This window comes from Eretmochelys imbricata, chromosome 3 (genome assembly GCF_965152235.1).
Source record: "Eretmochelys imbricata isolate rEreImb1 chromosome 3, rEreImb1.hap1, whole genome shotgun sequence".
Classification (NCBI taxonomy): Eukaryota; Metazoa; Chordata; order Testudines; family Cheloniidae; genus Eretmochelys; species Eretmochelys imbricata.
Window position 1 is genome coordinate 133193216 of NC_135574.1, and position 19019 is coordinate 133212234.

A 19019-nucleotide genomic window follows, 5' to 3' on the forward strand; every position below is an offset into this window, starting at 1 on the left:
TAATACTTTTTTGTTTGAAACTTATTATTTTTTCCAAATACAATAAATATACCAGATTCATCATAATATACAAAGTAAATTAAGAGTGTTAGGGTAAGGGGAGGGGAGGAAAGGGGACATATCTACCTTCAGGATCTATGTTAATCACAGACCTCTGAAAATCAGCCCAAATTACTCTGAATTTTTCAGGCATGCCATTCGTTCATTAGTTGCAAGGTCAGCCATACCACTGAGCCAGGCATCAATATTTGGTGGGGATCAACTTTCCCATTTTTGCAGGATGAATTTTTTAGCAATCAAAGCTGCACGTTGGAACCATGCTGCCTTGTTATCAGGTAATCTCCAGGGATCAGGAATATATCAAAAAATGAAACTTAGGGGCAACGGCTCCAATATCAAATTGGTCCTTGGACCTACCTCATACCAGAAATTCTTGATACAGGAGCACTCCCAAAACATATGAGCTAATTAGCCTGGAAGTTGGGTTACAGTATAAAAGCTTAATCCGAGCAATAAATTGCTTACCAAACCCAAATTCTGCTAACACATGAAAAAGGTAATCACAGGCAATGTGGGCAAAGGCCTTTTCAGGTCATTTCAGCTAAAGAAATGACAGCTAAGGATTTTTTAGAATCTCTCAAAGAGGTAATAATATCAATCAGTTGATGCAAATTAGCTGAACCATGTCTATTACCAAGGAAACCTAACTGCTTTATCTGTATAAAACGTGTGAGATACCTTTTTATCCAGTTGTATAGCAAGAGATTTCGCTAAAATCTTAGCATCAGAACTGATTAAAGAAATTGATCTAATTACTACATGATCCCAGCTCTTTCTCAGTGTAGGAATAACTGAAATTGCAGTTTCTCTTATAGCAGGTGGCATAGGCACTGATTCCCATGGAAAAAAATTAGTGGGTGCTTAGCACCCACCAGCAGCCAGGTCCTCCCATCCGCCAGTGGCCTCTCTGATCAACTCCTCTCCCTCCCTCCCTCCCAGTGCCTCCTGCCCGCCGCAATCAGCTGTTCTGTGGTGTTTAGGAGGTGCTAGGGGAGTGGGGGAGGAGCGGGGATGGGGCACACTTGGGCGAGGGGGTGGAACTGGGCGGGAAGAGGCAGGGTGAGGGTGCAGCGGGAGCAGGAAGAGGTGGGGTGGGGTGCGGGCGTGAGGGAAGGGGTGGGGTTGGGACAGGGCCTGGGGCACAGTGGGAGGTTGAGCACCCCTGAGGCCAGGAGAAAGCCAGCACCTGTGGTAGGTGGAAGAGTTTACTTATTCCTGGCCTCATTGAACATATTCAATAATCTAGCTGTTAAAGTTTCTGAGACCTGTTTGTAAAATTCAACTGGGAACCTGTCTGCATCAGGAGTTTTTCCAAACTTCATTTCTCTTATCGCCCGAGTCAGTTCCATGATTTCTAAAGGAGCATCTAAAAGTTTGTTCTGAGAGTCAGATCTATAGCAGAGGCAATCCATTAAAAAAGTTATTAGGGCATCTTTACTGATTCCTTCTTCAGCTAAGCACAGTGTCGAATAAAACTGTTGACATTGTTTTTAATATCTGACTCTGCTACTATTTCATGATAGTAGCAATAAATTATATACACAACAATCTTATATCTGTTAGCCTTTTCCTGAATCTGTATGCCAACAGCTTGCCAGCTCTTTTGCCAGATTTCCAGTGGTTTTGCTTCAAACCGAATAAAGCAAACTCTGCCTTTTGGGACAGAATGTTGTTGATTTCATAGCTTAGATTGATGAGGGTATTGAATTCCTCTGGGAGGGGGCAGAAGAATAGTCTACATCCAAAGCCTTAATTTCCTTTGCAAGAGAATCAGTTCTGTGCTCTCTGGATAGAGCTTGTAGTGCACTCTACATCTTAGTTACGGTGGTCTGTAGGGTGGAATCTGCACATTTAATTCCAACAGTGTCTATGGCCGCCTGTTGTAGCACTGCCATCAGCTGCATTCCATCAGGCTCAAGCACCATTTTGTTTGTAGAAGGCAGATCTCCATTTTTTTGAGTGCTTTCTGATTTGAAGAGGAAGTTGCAGAGCTAGAGGGCATCTTGGGGATTTCTGTTGTCAGGCACAATATTTCTTGGTGTTGGATGGTGGGGCTTAGGGGGATGATGTTTGGGGATTCCCCTGGGGCAGAATTCAGGCAACATTTATCCACAGGTCGCAGGATCTTCTGGTGTCCCCTGTACCCAATAATACATAAAGGTGGGACACTTCCGGATAGGATCCAAATGGGGTCTCAATCTTCCTTTGTTAAATCATATATTTTTCCTACCTACTCCCTGTAATTGTCAAATATTTGGACATGGGGCAGCCATTTGTCAGGGAACAATGAGGTGCAGTAAATGTGGAGGAAATTACTCATGTGTGAAATTCAGCAATTGCAGGAGAAAAGTAAGGTGCAGTACATAAAGGATGTGCAGTCATAGAATAAGCTAGAGAAATTTAAAAAATTAAAATAATTCAAAAAGTATCATATGTGGAGGCTACCAAAAAGGTACCCACTGCAGACAACAGAAAAAGAAAAATACACAAGTAAGAGGAAAAAATGTACAGAAGCAGCAGAATACATCTCTCATCAGGGAAGAGAATATTAGAGGAAGGGGAGATGGTGTATTGTTTGTAAGTAAAAATAAGTTTGTGTTCATCATAGATGTAATTAACTGCACCTTGAAGACAGGAAAAAATGAAATTATTAAAATCATAGCAAAAGCAGCAGAAAAATATCTAAAGATAAACCACCTCTTGACAAAACCCATTCATGCAACTTTAAATGAAGGCAATAATACAGCTTAAATAATATAGTCTTAATGATCCTTAGCTGGAATGTGCATAGCTTAATAATGCATTGACAGGAATTTAAGAACCCCATCTTTCAAATGGGAAAAGGCATAATGTAATACGTGTGCAAGAAAAATGGCTAATATGTAAACTTGTGTTCAGTCTTCTGGGATATAATATACACTGGAGGGATCAAGAGGCTACCAGGGGTAGGGGGTAATCTGTATATTTATAAAAGATGGACTTAGCTACATCGAAATGGATGTACAGAAACTAAGTTTTGAATATAATACTATTGAGAATCCCATGCAGAACAAAAACACTTATATACAGAATTATAATGTTTATAATCCATGTAAAAAAGTAGTTATATTAGAACTAGAAAAATTAGTTAATGTCAAAAAAAAATCATAATTTGTGGAGAGTTTAATAGTCATAATGAGCTATGGGGAAGTAAGAAAACTGACCTAAATGGCAAATGCTTAGAACAATTTATTGATATGCATAACCTGGTAATCTAAATTTAATTTAGTGGATGGATCCTTTTTGGTTTCGGATCTGGGAATTACAACAAACAATATAGCTAGTAAATTTAGCTGGGAAATTCATAAAGATTATGGAATGGGAAGTGACCAGTTCCCTATGCTTATTGAATACCCAGGCTGAGGAAATATCAAAAATACAAAAAGTTTCTAGCTGAAATTTTCAAAAAGCTCATTAGGACCTTTTCAAAATTAAATGTGATTGAATAGTTATGCAGTAATGGTTCAATGCCAGGGCCAGCAGACTGTGGGTGCTCTGGCCAGCCACCCGGGGACTGCTGCCAGGAGCCTTGGACTGCAGCTGCCCTGGTTGGCCGCCCGGGGACTGCTGCCGGGGTCCACCGGAGCAGCACCTGGTGTGGCTGTCCCGAGTGCCGCTCCAGCAGCTGGCTGGTGTAGCTGTCTCGGGCCACCTGAGCGGCTGGCCCTGGAGCCAACTGCTTGGGCGGCTCTGGGGTCAGCCACACTGGCTCCTGCAGCAGTCATGGAGGTCAAAGAATGTCACAGAATCTGTTACCTCCATGACAGACACGGAGCCCTAACTATCAGGGTCAAAAAATGGGAAAAGGAGACTTTTTTAAAAAAGTTCTCTCTATTTTTCTAAACTTTTTTAGTCATGGGAACTCAAATTACAGCTGGACAGCTATTCCCCCATTTGTGGGTTTGAACTGTATGAAAAAAACTGAAGGAAGGAAAAGCACACATTATGACCAATGAAATTTCTGAATTTATTTATGAAAAATGGGGCCATTTACTGGTCTATACAGATGGATCAAAAGTTGACAGCATGGGTAGAGTGGGAACAGCTGTGTTACTAGTCTTGGAATCCGGAAAGCTACAAGGCTATCAAATTATGGGACCATCTTGATGGCTGAACTAATGGAGATAATGTTGGCACTAACTTGGATAAGAGCTGTACGACTAGCTGCAGCTGTAATTTTATCTAATTCCTTGTCACCCATAATGACAATCAGAACAGGGACTTCAGAAAGCAGAAACAATATAAGTGAAATAATGTTCCTAACTATGGAAGTAATGCAAGCAGGTATCTGTGTAACAATATCATGGATTTCAGCACATATTGGAATACCTGGAAATGAGATGGCTGGCAAAGCAGCAAAACTTGCTCTAAAACAATGAGGAGGAGGATATTAAGTTGACCTTAAGTAGACAAGAATTTAAAAGCATAGTCACAAAGGAGCTTGCGAAGGAATGGCAAGAACTATGCACTAAGGAAACAAACAGATGAAGGTTCTATGATGTATGCTCGAAAATAATACTATACTCCCCAGTCATGACAGGAAAAGTGAAGTAGTCATTTTTACAGCGTTAACAGGTCATTGTTCCTTAAATAATTTAAATTTATTAAAAAGACATAAAGATGGGTTGTGTAATGTGTGCAAATCCAAAGAAACCACTGATCATGTCCTATGGCATTGTAGGCAATATTCTACCGAAAGTTTCTTTATGAAAAATGTAGTTGGCTTGGAATCAAAGATTTTTTTTCTCTAAAGGGACTAGTGAGCATGTCAGGGAAATGGAAGAGTGCAAAAAAAAGTCTTGCTGCTTTTTCTTATGAATAGTAGGCTGAGTAAAAGGATATAAAAACAATAAAACTTGGCTAAAAATGAATGAATGAAAGTAGCAGTTGTAACATCATGCGATGAGGCTGCTGCACTCAAAGACAAAGATGGGAGTAACCCCGGGAAGGGAACAGGCTGCATTGAGCTCCCCAGCCCTGAAGAGAGGGCTGACAGCCAGCAGAGCCTCTGCCCTCACAGAAGAGGAATGCGGATCTCCTGAGCTGAAAAGGGGGAAAAGGTTGAGACTTGCACTGGAGACCCAATAAACTCTGAAGTGGACTGTGCTACTCCCAGGGCCCTCTGAAGTAAAAGAGGCCCATACTGTGACAGGAGCTGCCTCACGTTTTGTTTGTTTGCTTCCTTTCTTTTTCTTCAGATTGCTGATTGTGGGCTGTTCTGTTGTTTCACCTGGGACCCCGAGAGGAGAAGAAACATCCAAGAGGACTTGGCTGGCGGGTTGAGTGCTGGCCCACTAGAATGACATACCTCCGTAGCACCCACTGGATCCATGATACCCACCTTGCAATTCTTGTACTAATCCCCATCTTGTCTAATTTAACTAATAATTTCTCATGTGGTACTGTGTCAAATGTTCTACTTAGTCCAAATATAGTAATCTACAAGGAAATGAGGTTAATCTAGCACAGCCTAACCTTGGGAAACCCATGTTGCATTACATCCCCTTTTACGTTTACCTGTATGAATTTAAATATTCATTCCTTCACCATTTGTTCCAAAGTCTTGCATAATATTGAAGCTAGACTAACAGGTCTGTAATTGCCAGGATCACTCCCCCTCCCCCATTTCTTAAGTATAGGTACAATGTCAGCTAGTCTCCAGTCATATGGTACTACTCCCAAACTGAGAGATGTATTAAAATTCTTTTCTACCAGACTAGCAATCTCATGTGCCAGTTCTTTGTGTTCTAAGGTGGAAAATATCCAATCCCCCCAATTTGAGTGCATTAAACTCTGACTTTTTATTCCACTTCAGATGTGGTAATTTCCATTTTGACACCTATTCCCATCAGCCATCCTGCCTTCATATCCCTGTTCCATATTATCACGCTTATTGAAAATGCAGGCAAGGTATTCATTTAGTTTTTGGGCCATTATCTTTAATCTCTTCCCCATCCACACCACATAGCAGCCCAACGTCATCCTTTCCTATTTCTTTTTTTACTTATATAACTAAAATAACCTTTTATGTTAATTTCCTTGGCAAGAGCTAATTCAATTGACTTTTAGCAGTTCTCACTTAATTCCTACGTTTTCTAACCTCCAAGTTGTAGTTTTCTTTGCTGATCAAATGTTTTTTCCATTCCCTGTAGGTTTTCTTCTTACTACAATAACCCTTTTGAGTTGCTGTATTCATCCAGCTGAGTCTGAAGCCTTTCCCTACCAGTTTTCCACCCTTGCTTGGGATGCAAATTGCACATCGTTTTTGTATAGTTGATTTTTTAAAAATTCCAAGACTTTTTCATTAGTAATTTATCCTACAACACCTCTGAGAGTGGTAGATAAGTCTGTTTATCTAACTAATCTATTTCCAGGGCACCTGTCACTGTATAGTGTCTAGGCAACATGTATTATTATACCCATGTTACAGAGGCAGAGAGTACTGTGCTGCTAGTGGCATCAAAACAGTGGTGGTAGGGAAGAGACCTCTTCCTGGGGTAGATTGCCAGACAGTTCCCCCCATCCTCTAGACAAGCATTGGTTTTTTAGTTTGGTTTTCTTAATGACCTTTTGTTATCATATTAGATGACATGGTCATGCATAAAATTTCTTTAGAGGGCCTCCTTAGAGAATCCCCACCATTTTTAGTTCCTTGGGAATTTTGCCTGGATCAAGATAGGAAAATCAGATATTATCTCTCTTGAGGTCCTTCCAGACTTATATGTCTATGATTCCATGATTATCATCATTTATTATTTTATTACTACAGCACCTAGCAGCCTTAGTTGAGGGCTTTGAAATATTGATTTTTCAAGAAAATGAGAGAATTAAAAGTTCTTTAAAACAAGGAGGTTATCAGACTGAGCACAAAGCTATATGAAAACTCATCACTTATAAGGTTGTTTTACTTTTTAACTAAACATTATTCATAAGTCAAGAACTAGTTAAATAGTTAAAATGGTTAATAAAAAGAATAGTTAAAAACTATTTCAAACAACAGATATAGGGAACAACTTTGCCTCTACTCACATACTTCATTAAAGAGATGATAAATAATTTCTCTGAAAAATCTCCAGTCTTTGAAACAAAGTGCCTGTGAATTTTGTGGGTATTAATCAGGAATAACTTTATTAAATCAAGGGAGTTATATCAGCCTTAAAATTTCTGTAAAATGAGATTAGAATCAGACCTTTGAATTTCAAACTGGAGGATACTTTGGGCTTAAAGTTTTATGATTTTAAACATGTATATGGGTCAGAGCTTGTACAGTATTTTAGCAATGCAGAAAGACAGCTGCTTGTGTCTAGAAACAAGGGATTGTTTGCAGCTGAATCTACTGGGAAAAGACTATTTGTTCATTATTCATTTACCCATTACCATTTACTTGACAACACAGTTTGCACAATTACATTTGCCACATTGGTTTTGCAGAGAAACTGAAGATGTTGGTCTTGGCCTTTGTGTAGTGATTTACACCAGGCAAAGTGCATGTATGCACTCATTTTAAGTAAGTAAATCCATTTATTCATGTCTGAATATTGGTGACATCATAGCAGAATTTTCTAAAGCCTTCATGGTCCATCACCACCTTTGAGTACTCAGCAGCTCAGCTTCCAGTGATCTGCCACACACCATGCAAACATCCCTTTGCTGGTCATCCCCTACTACGATGACCCTCCACCATTCCTTCCATAATAACCTTCTCAAGGTTATTTCCATCTCTACCCCAATGTGATCAAAGTATATAGTTGTGCATCTGTTTTCTGACATCAGGATCTGCTTCTCTCCAATAATATTTCTAACATAGACGTTGGGTGGGGGCTCATCCAGGACATACTCAAGAGTCTTTGCCAGAACTGAATTTACAGATTCCAACATTTTGTTGCACAACGGTGGTGGTTGTAGCAAGAGTATCATGTCATCAGCATAACTGAGGTTGGTTCACCAACTCTCCCTCTGTCAAAACCTCCCAAGGCTTGTCTCATAATAAATTCTGCATATATGTTAAGAGGCTTGGGGCAAAATATGATCTTGTCTCAAACTCTGCCCAGGAGAAAACCACTCACTGTCACCTACTGCTGTTTGCACCATGGTCTGTTGCTGGTGGTGGAGACTTGCAGTGAATTCTGTGAAATGCTTTGGAATTCATGTCTGCTAGTATCCTTCAAAGACAGTACTATCAAACAGTATCAAACGCTTTTGCACAGGTGTAAATGCCTACACAAAGGGTAAGGGAGCGGAGAATCAGGCCAATTGGTTCTAACTCAGGCCAGATAAATGGAGTTTGGCCCACTTACACCCGGGTGATATTTGGTCCACTCGGTGATTCTACTTTGTGTCAAACATCAAGAGGATGACAATTTTTACATGTGCCAGCTTTTTTGTTTTACTTTTCAATAGGTCAAGCAAATGCACAATAAATTAAGCTTGATGCTTTGAATATCCAAAATAATAAACCACACCACTTTATAGTTCTGCACACTAAGCACCACTAGCATCAATGGGGAAAAATTGTTCCGGACTAAAACTATCACAAGGACAGCTATTGATTCAACCTTTAAAAATATGATTTAAAAGCTTTCTGAGTTTCCTTAGCACATGCCCTTTGGCATAACTGAACTCGCACTGCAGCCAGTCCAGCTCAATCCCAAGCATGTTAATGAAGTGTCTTAGCCTTTTTATTAATTCTACGAGCAGAATAGTCCATTCAGCAGTAACTCTGTGAGAAAGCTTAATCAAATCATGTCATTGTTCCAAACTTATCACCACAAGAAATGGAAAATCAGCTAAAGAAATACAGGATGTAAATATTAGTTTCACACTAAACAGTCTTCCACTGAGAAGCAGTGCTGCCTTAAGGCTCCCGTGGAATAGCGATGCTAGCCTTTGGCCCTGTGCAGACATGCAGTAAGGCTGGGATATTATTGACTACAAATGAATGGAGTAGAGAAACTTGAATAGCATCTGTGTGTATTATGCTGTGGCAATAATCAGGCAATCAGTCCTTACTATCACTATCATGACAAACTCATCTATTTCTGAAACATTAAAAAAATATCTGTTAAATGTCTTAAAACCAGTTGAAAAGATACTGGAGTGGAATAATGTACCACTCGGGTAAATGGCAGTTTTAAAATATACCAGTTCCAGACAAGGAAAGGCTGAACATTTTACAGGAAGAACATACTTGATGTCTTGCAGGAAAAAGTGACAGAACTGTAGTCTCAGCCAGGTTGGGCAAAATATTTTGATAACTCTTCCTTTCACCCCTCCAAAAAAGTCTTCCTGAACAAGACACTGAAAAGATGTGTGTGCATGACTTATTATAGTACTCAAAATGCAAATATGGAGATGATGTCCATGTGATTAAATTGCAGGGCCATGTAAGAAATAAATTTATAATGCACTTTTGACCCTCTTGTATGCTCTTAGTTCACAAACCCAGCTCCCAGGATTTTTAACATTCCAAACAGCTGAGTAGCCTCAACCAGCTGCCATTGTATTTAAATAAATAAATTAATTAATTAAACCACCACCCCTCTCCCCAGCCTAGTGATTCACTCTCCAAATTTTCCTTTTTCTCTTCAGAAATTACCCCTGCCCAAAGACGCACCCAGGCATGATTCAGTCCTGGGCCAGTGATGCATTTTCTGTATTTAAAAAAAGTCACAGTTTTACACTCCAATACTTCATATAGTTGCAAGAATAGAAACGGGGGAGCTTTATCCCACTGGAATGGGGGAGACTCCCAGCTTCCCGGTGAGACCAGCACCAATGGGTGTCATGTTACACAACTCACCAAACACATCAATTCCTTCCCCCGCCCAAATCCAGCAGTTCTTCCTCCAGTTCCCAGCCACAGTCTCACCCCTTTCCCCTCAGATTCTCCATGGCTCCTTGTGGAATTCTCTTCTCAACAGGGTGGACTGAGCAGGCTGCTGCTGTTATAACTCCTCTCTTTCTCTTATCCCTGGCGGCTCAGCTTACCTCTCAACCAACAAGTCCCCAAATGTGGGATGCTGCCTCTGACAATGACCCCAAAAGAGCAGGGGACAAATTGATATGGAAAACTTCCAAGGCCTGGGGAGCCATTACTTCCGTGTAAAGACCCAAATTGGTGTGGGACAACGGTGAACTTGGCATTAAATGAGTGGTGGCCCTCCAAACGTGGGGTTTGGGAAGTTTGCTGCTTAGCATTTTCTACCTTTGGCACCTCCTCTAGTTCCCTTTGGGCTCTCCCTAGAGGAGAAGGAAGAAGCTGAAGGCAGGGAGGCAAACTGAATGGCTGGTAGGGGAAGCAGCAGAGGGAGTCTCAGCAATTGATCCAGAGAGCCAAAAAACCTGACCGTCAGCAGGGAGGCCAGGGAGCCAGAGGAAGGGCTAGCAAGCCCTAGTGCAGGGGAATGTGATGGACAGGAAGTAGACTGGGAGGTGAGGAGGTTTCACTCCCAGACAAGGGTGCTGTTTGTAACTGGAGCATTTTATTATTTTTTGCCATAATCCAAAACCAAAGACAGTTTGCACAAGCCCACTACTGGAGGGCCTTTCAGGGAGCACTGGCCACTTCCAACCACAGGCTGGTCATCAGAGCTGGGTCCCTTCTGTGATCTCTTCAGAACAGTTCCAACAGGGCACAGGAAATCATAGTCCTGGCTTTCCATCCAGTTCTTACACAAACGAGTTACATTTACATTAAAATACTCTAATATACATATTCTGACTTATGAGTCTTACACAGGAGAGCAGTAGGCAGGAGGGAAAATGTGAGGGGTCAAAGATTGAGGGGAAATGAAGTAGATGAATATTGGAACTAGTTGTTATTCCAGAGGAGGGGCAGGACAGGGAGAGAGCTGGAAGAGGGCAGAAGAGGGAGAGGGGAGTGGGCTAGAAAAGGAGATGCATTGTTTTGCATGTGGTCCTGGCTGAGTGGAATGGGAATGGTGTTTTATCTGTTTGTTTATATATTTGAAGAAGTTTTAACCGATTTACAAATATTACTGTGTAAATATCAGAGATAAGAAAACAGATCATCATTGCAACAGTGATGTTTGCTTAGAGAAACTTCATACAATAATATTATCATCAGATCTCCCTATCTCATAGGAAGCCCCCATTCTGCAGACTAAGCCTCTTTATGGTACTCAAGATGTGTTGTTTCTAGTGACCTCCTCAGACTGAGTGAAACTTCTGATTACACTTTGATCAAACCAGACAAATCTATTAAATGTTAGCATTTTTTAAAAAACAGACAGGTGTGCTATGCATGGGGATGTCAGAACAGTGGGTAAGCTGAATACGTATGCTACAACTGGCCTCAACAAATGGGATGAATTAGAGATGTCAGTCACTGCTTGCATAAGCAGATAGGACTTCACTGAGGTCAACTGAGTTGTTTCTGCTTTCACCAGCTGTGAATTTGGCCCCAATGTCAGCTCAGAATTTCAACCTGAACTTTAAATTTCCACACTTTTGTGGTCATAATAAGTCTGTTGGATAGATACATTTTATAGAAATATTAAGTTTTTTATATAATATGAAATGAAAACATTTTGACAGGATAGACTAGAAGAGCTCCAGTTATGTAATATGTTAGGTTGCTGATCCCAAATATTTCTCATGTAAAACAGCCTGTCAGACTACAATACCCTTACTCACGCTGACTAGCACCTTAATTACCAAGTGGTTCCCAGTGATTTCAGTGGAACCACTTATGGGTTTGGTATGACTCAGCATGAGGAAGGATGTCAGAAACTGGCCCCAAGTTTGTTTATATGGCAAAACTGTGTAATTTAGCTATATAGCATCTCCACACATCCCTAGAATATTGTCACCCTGCGTGTTGTATTTGTCTGAGTGACACTGTAACTTGGGATAGGAACCTTTTCACTTAATGGTTTCTGTATACCTGCAGTGCTCAGTCAAACAATACAGATAGCTATGACACAAAAGTATTGCCTATTTAAAAGACTCAGTTACAAGGAGACAAACTAGCTTTTTTCCCCACCCACATTTCAGAGCTTCTAGGTGCGCTTTTATGAACCCGATGAGGGAGACCAAGTTAGATGGCTTGATGCAATAATTTTCATTTATAATTGTTTTAATGTATTGTGATATAGCATTACTATCCTTACTGTGGTCATATGTACAGAATGTGTTACGCTAGTCATGCAAAATTCTACTTACCCTCTCCCTTAAGGTATTATTTTTTGATGGGTATAAACTCCAGTCTTTTGTCAAACTAGTGCTGGTGAAAGTGAAAATAATCTTTGTCTGCAACAAGGTATGAGGTTGTCAGCAACATAGCCAGTAGGACATATTAGTACTCTGCCTGTTAAGATCTGACTGCCTAAGGAACTGTCAGTCAAGAGTATAACTTCCTGATGACTAGAAACATCTGTAGATGCTGGTCCAGATCCACAAATGACTTAGATATTGCACTCTCAGGGCTGGTTTACACTGAGAACTTACATTGGCATACCTATGTCACTCAGGGGTGTGAAAAATTCACACCCCCGAGTTGCATAGTTAAGCTGATCTAACCTGTGCCGAACCTCTCCCATTGGCATAGGTAATGTCTATACTGAAGTGCTACACTGATGCAGCTGTACCACTGTAGCATTTCAACTGTAGACAAATCCTCAACATTGCAACATGTAACTTGCAGATGCCTTGAAAATCACTGGAATCCACAAGCCCTTTTGTAAAGCACCTCGGCTCGCTATATAGTGAATGGTTTCAGAGTAGCAGCAATGTTAGTCTGTATTTGCAAAAAGAAAAGGAGTACTAGTGGCACCTTAGAGACTAACCAATTTATTTGAGCATGAGCTTTCGTGAGCTACAGCTCACTTCATTGGATGCATTCCGTGGAAAAAGAATGCATCCGATGAAGTGAGCTGTAGCTCACGAAAGCTTATGCTCAAATAAATTGGTTAGTCTCTAAGGTGCCACTAGTACTCCTTTTCTTTATATAATGAATGAAGAGAGATAGGTGGCTGAGAATGAGATCCAACTAAGCTAGCTAATCAGAGATGCTAAGGAGACAAGTGTGTCCTAAGCCCTGCTCCTCTTGGGATGTTAGGTACTTAAAGTCTAGACTGTAGGGAGGCACCAATCTGTCTGGCCCAGTCTTATTTAATTATCTATACAAAGTGCACCAGTGTCCACAGGAGAGACAGAGACACTCTCATCAGAATATCTTATAGTCCAAACTGTCCTGCAGTGGCTCAAAAGAATGATCATCAACCTCAGGGCAGACTGTTAGGAAACAGGGCACAACCCTCAAATTGGTTGTGAGTTCCATACTTAGATTTCACCAATCAATTACCAAGTGTAAACTCCTCGGGCACTATAACAACCTTAACATGGAGGCACAGATAGTCCCCCCTCGGTACTTGGATCTGTCTTACCACCCAGGTGAGCCTACCTTTGCGACAGATGGTCCCTTACACCATAAATCACACCAATATTCAGGTGACTTCCAGCCCCAAAGGACCAGTCACTTATCCCAGGTAAATTGTACCTTAGATCTCACATCAAAGACAACACCTGTAGCCAATCTTATAATAAACTATATACAGATTTATCAATAGGAAAATAAAAAGAGAGTTGTTTACAAGGTTAAAGGGGGTAAACATACATGCATACAAATGAGTTCCAATCTTAAGTTTAAAAAAGTAATACACACTTCTATAATAAACTCTATAGGTCATGTAGGGCTAATCCAGTCTAAGCACTGGGGATCTTTTGCTTATGCCTAATAATCTTTGCCCCACCCCGACCCTCCCTGGAGTCCAAGCAGCATAAAGATACAGTTTCTCCTTGTTAGGGGTTTTTTATTCCCCTCTCCCACTTCTACTTTCAGCTTCAAACCCAGCCAATGGGAAGAATTCACTTGTAAGATTCATGTTTGGGAAGGTGAGGGAGGGGGGAGGAGGAGAGGGAGGTGTGGAAAGTAAACAGCAAAAGTCTTTTGTCCTCTTTGATGTTCCAGTCTAGTCTGTCTGGTGTCTGTGTGTCCTCCTTGTCGGGCAGAACATAACACCTTCTGTTGGAGACCAGCATTCACACTAATTAATGTGTCTCTCTCCTATCTAGTGATTTACACCGTTACAAAGGCTTACAATGCAAGTGCTCAAATATTACCTTACAATACATGGATCACTTCTGGGTCTGGCTCTGTTTAATATCTTCATCAGTGATTTAGATAATGTCATAGAGAGTACACTTATAAAGTTTGCAGAAGATACCAAGATGGGAGGAGTTGCAAGTGCTTTGGAGGGTAGGATTAAAATTCAAAATGATCTGGACAAACTGGAGAAATGGTCTGAAGTAAATAGGATGAAATTCAATAAGGACAAACACAAAGTACTCCATTTAGGAAGGAGCAATCAGTTGCACACATTCAAAATGGGAGAAGACTGCCTAGGAAGGAGTACGGCGGAAAGGGATCAGGGGATTATAGTGGATCACAAGCTAAATGAAACAGTGTAACACTTGACCAAAAAAAAAAAAAAAAGAGCAATCATCATTCTGGGAGTGTATTAGCAGGAATGTTGTAAGCAAGACATGAGAAGTAATTCTTCAGCTCTACTCCATGCAGATTAGGCCTCAGCTGGAGCATTGTGTGCAGTTCTGGGCACCACATTTCAGGAAAGATGTGGACAAATTGGAGAAAGTCCAGAGAAGAGCAACAAAAAATATTAAAGTTCTAGAAAACATGACCTTTGAGGGAAGATTGAAGAAAATTGGGTTTGTTCGTCTGGAGAAGAGAAGACTGAGAGGGGACATGATAACAGTTTTCAAGTGCAGAAAAGGTTGTTACAAGGAGGAGGAGGAACATTTTTTCTCCTTAACCTCTGAGGATAGAGCAAGAAGCAATCGGCTTAAATTGCAGCAAGGGTGGTTTAGGTTGGATAATAGGAAAAACTTCCTAACTGTCAGGATGGTTAAGCACTGGAATAAATTGCCTAGGGAGGCTGTGTAGTCTTCATCATTGGAAATTTTTAAGAGTAGGTTAGACAAACAACTGTCAGGGATGGTCTAGATAATACCTAGTCTTGCCATTAGTGCAGGGGGCTGGACTAGATGACCTCTCGAGGTCCCTTCCAGTCCCATGATTCTATGAATGTGAGATACAGATGTTATAAGTGAGATTGTTGAATACTTGTGGGTTGCCGCATGCATTAATCACTAAACACATTCTTAGAATTCTAATACCTATTTTAACAGTACTAGCACACAGGTGAGCCAGACCGATTTCAGCTCTGTATTTGTCAGTCTTCAATTGAGGTACGCGGACCTTGGCAGCATCACACAGGCATTAAGGCGCTCATCTGAGATGGAGGAAATCCCTGTGCAAATCCTTTCTCCTCATCAGGTGTGGGGCAGGAGGAGAGAGGGGGAACTTGATCTCGGGTGAATGCTCTAACACATCCCAGATGAATGCTCTAACCACTTGACTAGAGGTTATTAGGGAGGCCCTCTTCTCCCTCATCATCTTCTGTGCAGCTAGGCAAGCTTTGATCATACTTAGTGGACTGGACGCCATAGGTGAGATAGATGGGGCAATGCCTATCTCCTTCTGGTATGAGGATCCTGCTGGGGCTTAGGCATGGGATAGGCATCTAGGGGCCTACCTGAGGCAGCAGTGCGCATGCCCAATGGTTGTCACTCATGCACCAAGAGGATTTTTACAGCAAAATGTAGGCACCATGTGAGTTTAGGTACCTACAGATGTAGGTGGCAGTTGAGCAGAGGTTTTGTGGATTACAGTAGCTATTACCAGCAGGACAGTGGGGTGGGAGGAGGTATTGTTTCATATTCTCTGTGTATATATAAAGTCTGCTGCAGTTTCCACGGTATGCATCTGATGAAGTGAGCTGTAGCTCACGAAAGCTCATGCTCAAATAAATTGGTTAGTCTCTAAGGTGTCACAAGTACTCCTTTTCTTTTTGCGAATACAGACTAACACGGCTGTTACTCTGAAAGTAGCACCTAAGTCCCTTTGTAGATCTGGACTACTGAACAGAATACCTGTGCTCTGTTATAGCAAGTATTAACTATTCCTTTGTGCTAAGACATTTTGTGAATACAGCTGCTTTTCATAATATGGTAAAGCCCAACTTTAAGCAGTGCTTGGGGGTTATTCATATTCTGCAATTGAAATGTCACACTGTTGTATAAACATCTCTTTGCAGAATGTTTCACAGGTGTAAGCTCTCTCATTGATTACTGCAGCAAAACTCTGGTGCCACAACAGCCCCCTCAGATGTCCTCATTAACATGCCAGCTGACACATTGTGCCAAATCTTGCTTGAGATGTTCATATCCGTAAAATAAACCAGATTTTGCCTAGTCTCTTAAAGTAGCATGTTCTATAATACTATATTGTGAGTTTCTCTGACTGTTGTATTGTATAATTGTTGCTTGTTGTGGGAGAGTGTTATTAATATTGCAACATATCTCAAATGTTGAAAAATCATGAGTTTTTTTTTAAATAAATGTTTTTGATCCTCTTTATTTGCCTTATAGGGTGCAAGGAGGGCCACATTTTCATGCTTTCCCCTGCAACCATGATGGCTAGAAACATACTTCTTTTTTAATGAAAGCTAAAATTCTCTTGGATTCACATGAATCCAGCAGCTGGGGCTTTAAGAAAAACACAAAAGCTTATGCTCAGATAAATTTGTTAGTCTCTAAGGTGCCACAAGTACTCCTTTTCTTTTTGCGGATACAGACTAATACGGCTGCTACTCTGAAATCTATCAATTATTGTGAGACTCACAATAAAATCATGAGTTGGCAATTCCGATGTTTCCTTTTACTGTAGTTTTGACATTTTAACTTTACTGACATCTGCAGAGCCCCTGTAACTGTACCCCCTTATACACTTGACCAAAAAGAAAAAGAAAGTTCATCTTTTTATGAATGACTGTTGTAATGGATTGTCAATACTATCACCCAAAGGATCCAGTGTCACACTTTGCTGTGTGCCGCTTATAGTGTTACACTCATTTGTGTAGTTTCATTTACATTAGTTTCTTGCTGTAGTTTGAAAAAGAAGAGAGCAGGAAAATAATCCCCTATCAGCAGGTCTGAGTGTGAGGAATTGTTCTGGTTTATCTCTAAATTGACATGTAGACACTGTGGCCCCATCTCCTTTGTACCACTCTGGTAGCACAGAGGATGGAAAGTTGCCCTAAATAGGGCAGATAGGCAGAATCCCAGTGAAGTAGGTGGCTTTATGCCTCCCACTTCTGGTGTCAAACTGTCGGATCATATTAAAGAAGTTCTGTATTAAAATCACAAATGAGATTGATTCCCCATAGTTTAAATTCCAGGGTATTACTAATTAAGAAGTCTCTTGGTTTTTGGTACTGTTTCTCTCCCTCTATGTGTGAAACTTGCAAGCTGCTAATTGTGTTAGTAGAGTCTGTTCTCAAAGCAATTCTTTGTAACAACTACTACTCACACTGAGAGAGACTAAAAGCAATACTCTGTAACAACCGAAACAGCACCCAGAGACTCCCCGCCCTTTTTGTTGTATTCATCTCGCTTTGTTAACAATTGTAATTAAAATAGAGATAGAGGATGTATGTGGATGGATTATCCGCTTGGTGCGGATAATAACTGAATGATCAGGGAGGTGTCAGCCTAAGAATGCAGTGTCCATCAGCTGAAGAAGGCATCAAGTGGAAATAACCAGAGGACCCCCAGTGGGCAGACTGGAATCCACTCAACAGCCTCAAGAATGGGAGAACCAAAGAACAAGATAACATCTGGCGGCACGGAGCCGTCGGGACTGTGCCATCTGCTGATTGATTCAGCAACAGCATGATGAAGCAATTCCCACAGACTGGCAAGAAATTCCTATAAAAATGGATTCTAGAAAGTGAGCACTTTGGGGTCTGATTCTGCAAACCAACTTCCAGGAGCATCAGATGAGCATCTGACAAGGCCCTGCTCCCTCCTTATGTCCAGGCCACCTGGCCAGTGGCTTGGCATGAGGAACTCTAAGGCTGGTAACTATGATAACAACCTTGCAGAACAGTGTGTGTGTGTGTGTGTGTGTGTGTGTGTAAAAATATGAGATTGAATGGAATGTTATAGCTATAACTAACTGCTTACTATGATTCTTTCTATATTCACAATAAATGTGGCATTTTGCCTTTTCCCCTTTAATAAGATCCTGCTGGTTTTTATTTTATTGGTATAACAAAACTAGGTCTCACGTTGAGTGGAATTTGGCTGGAACCAGGGAACTGAACCCACATTACACTATTTTTAATACACATTGAGAGTTTTACACTATGCAGAAATTGGACACTTCGGGGTACTACTGACATGAGAATTCCTTCATGGTGAATTCCCACCCTCACCTTCCACACAAAGCCTGGGCATCTAAGCTCTGTGCAGGGAACTATGCTGGGTTTGGGAGGAAAGTAATCCCAACCCAACTCTATTTATAGCTATTGTTTCAGATGCTATTCTGGACTAGGGAATGAGACCCCTGGACAAAGTTTACATGAAGCGAATGATCTATGTAATTACAGATTCAGTGGGCATCTTCTTGACACTGTCCCAGCCATCCTTAAATCCTTCCTGCACTATGGTTAATGTTTACCTTGCAAGGAGCTCAGCTTTGTTGCACAGAGGACTGAGTTTCCCTGCACAACTCCTACCCACCTCTGTATAACAGGACCACAATTCTGCTGTATTGGGGGGTTTCACCCTGAGTTCCCAAGCTACAGTTGTTTTCACTTTAGCATACTGCTATTCAAAATAATGATTGTGTATGCAATAAATAAAATATATATTTTCAATACATGTATTCAATACAATACACAGCTCAGATATTTAGTTTAGCTTTTGTCTGATAGATTTTTTGTTTTTATTCTAGATAAAGCGACAATGATTCTTGA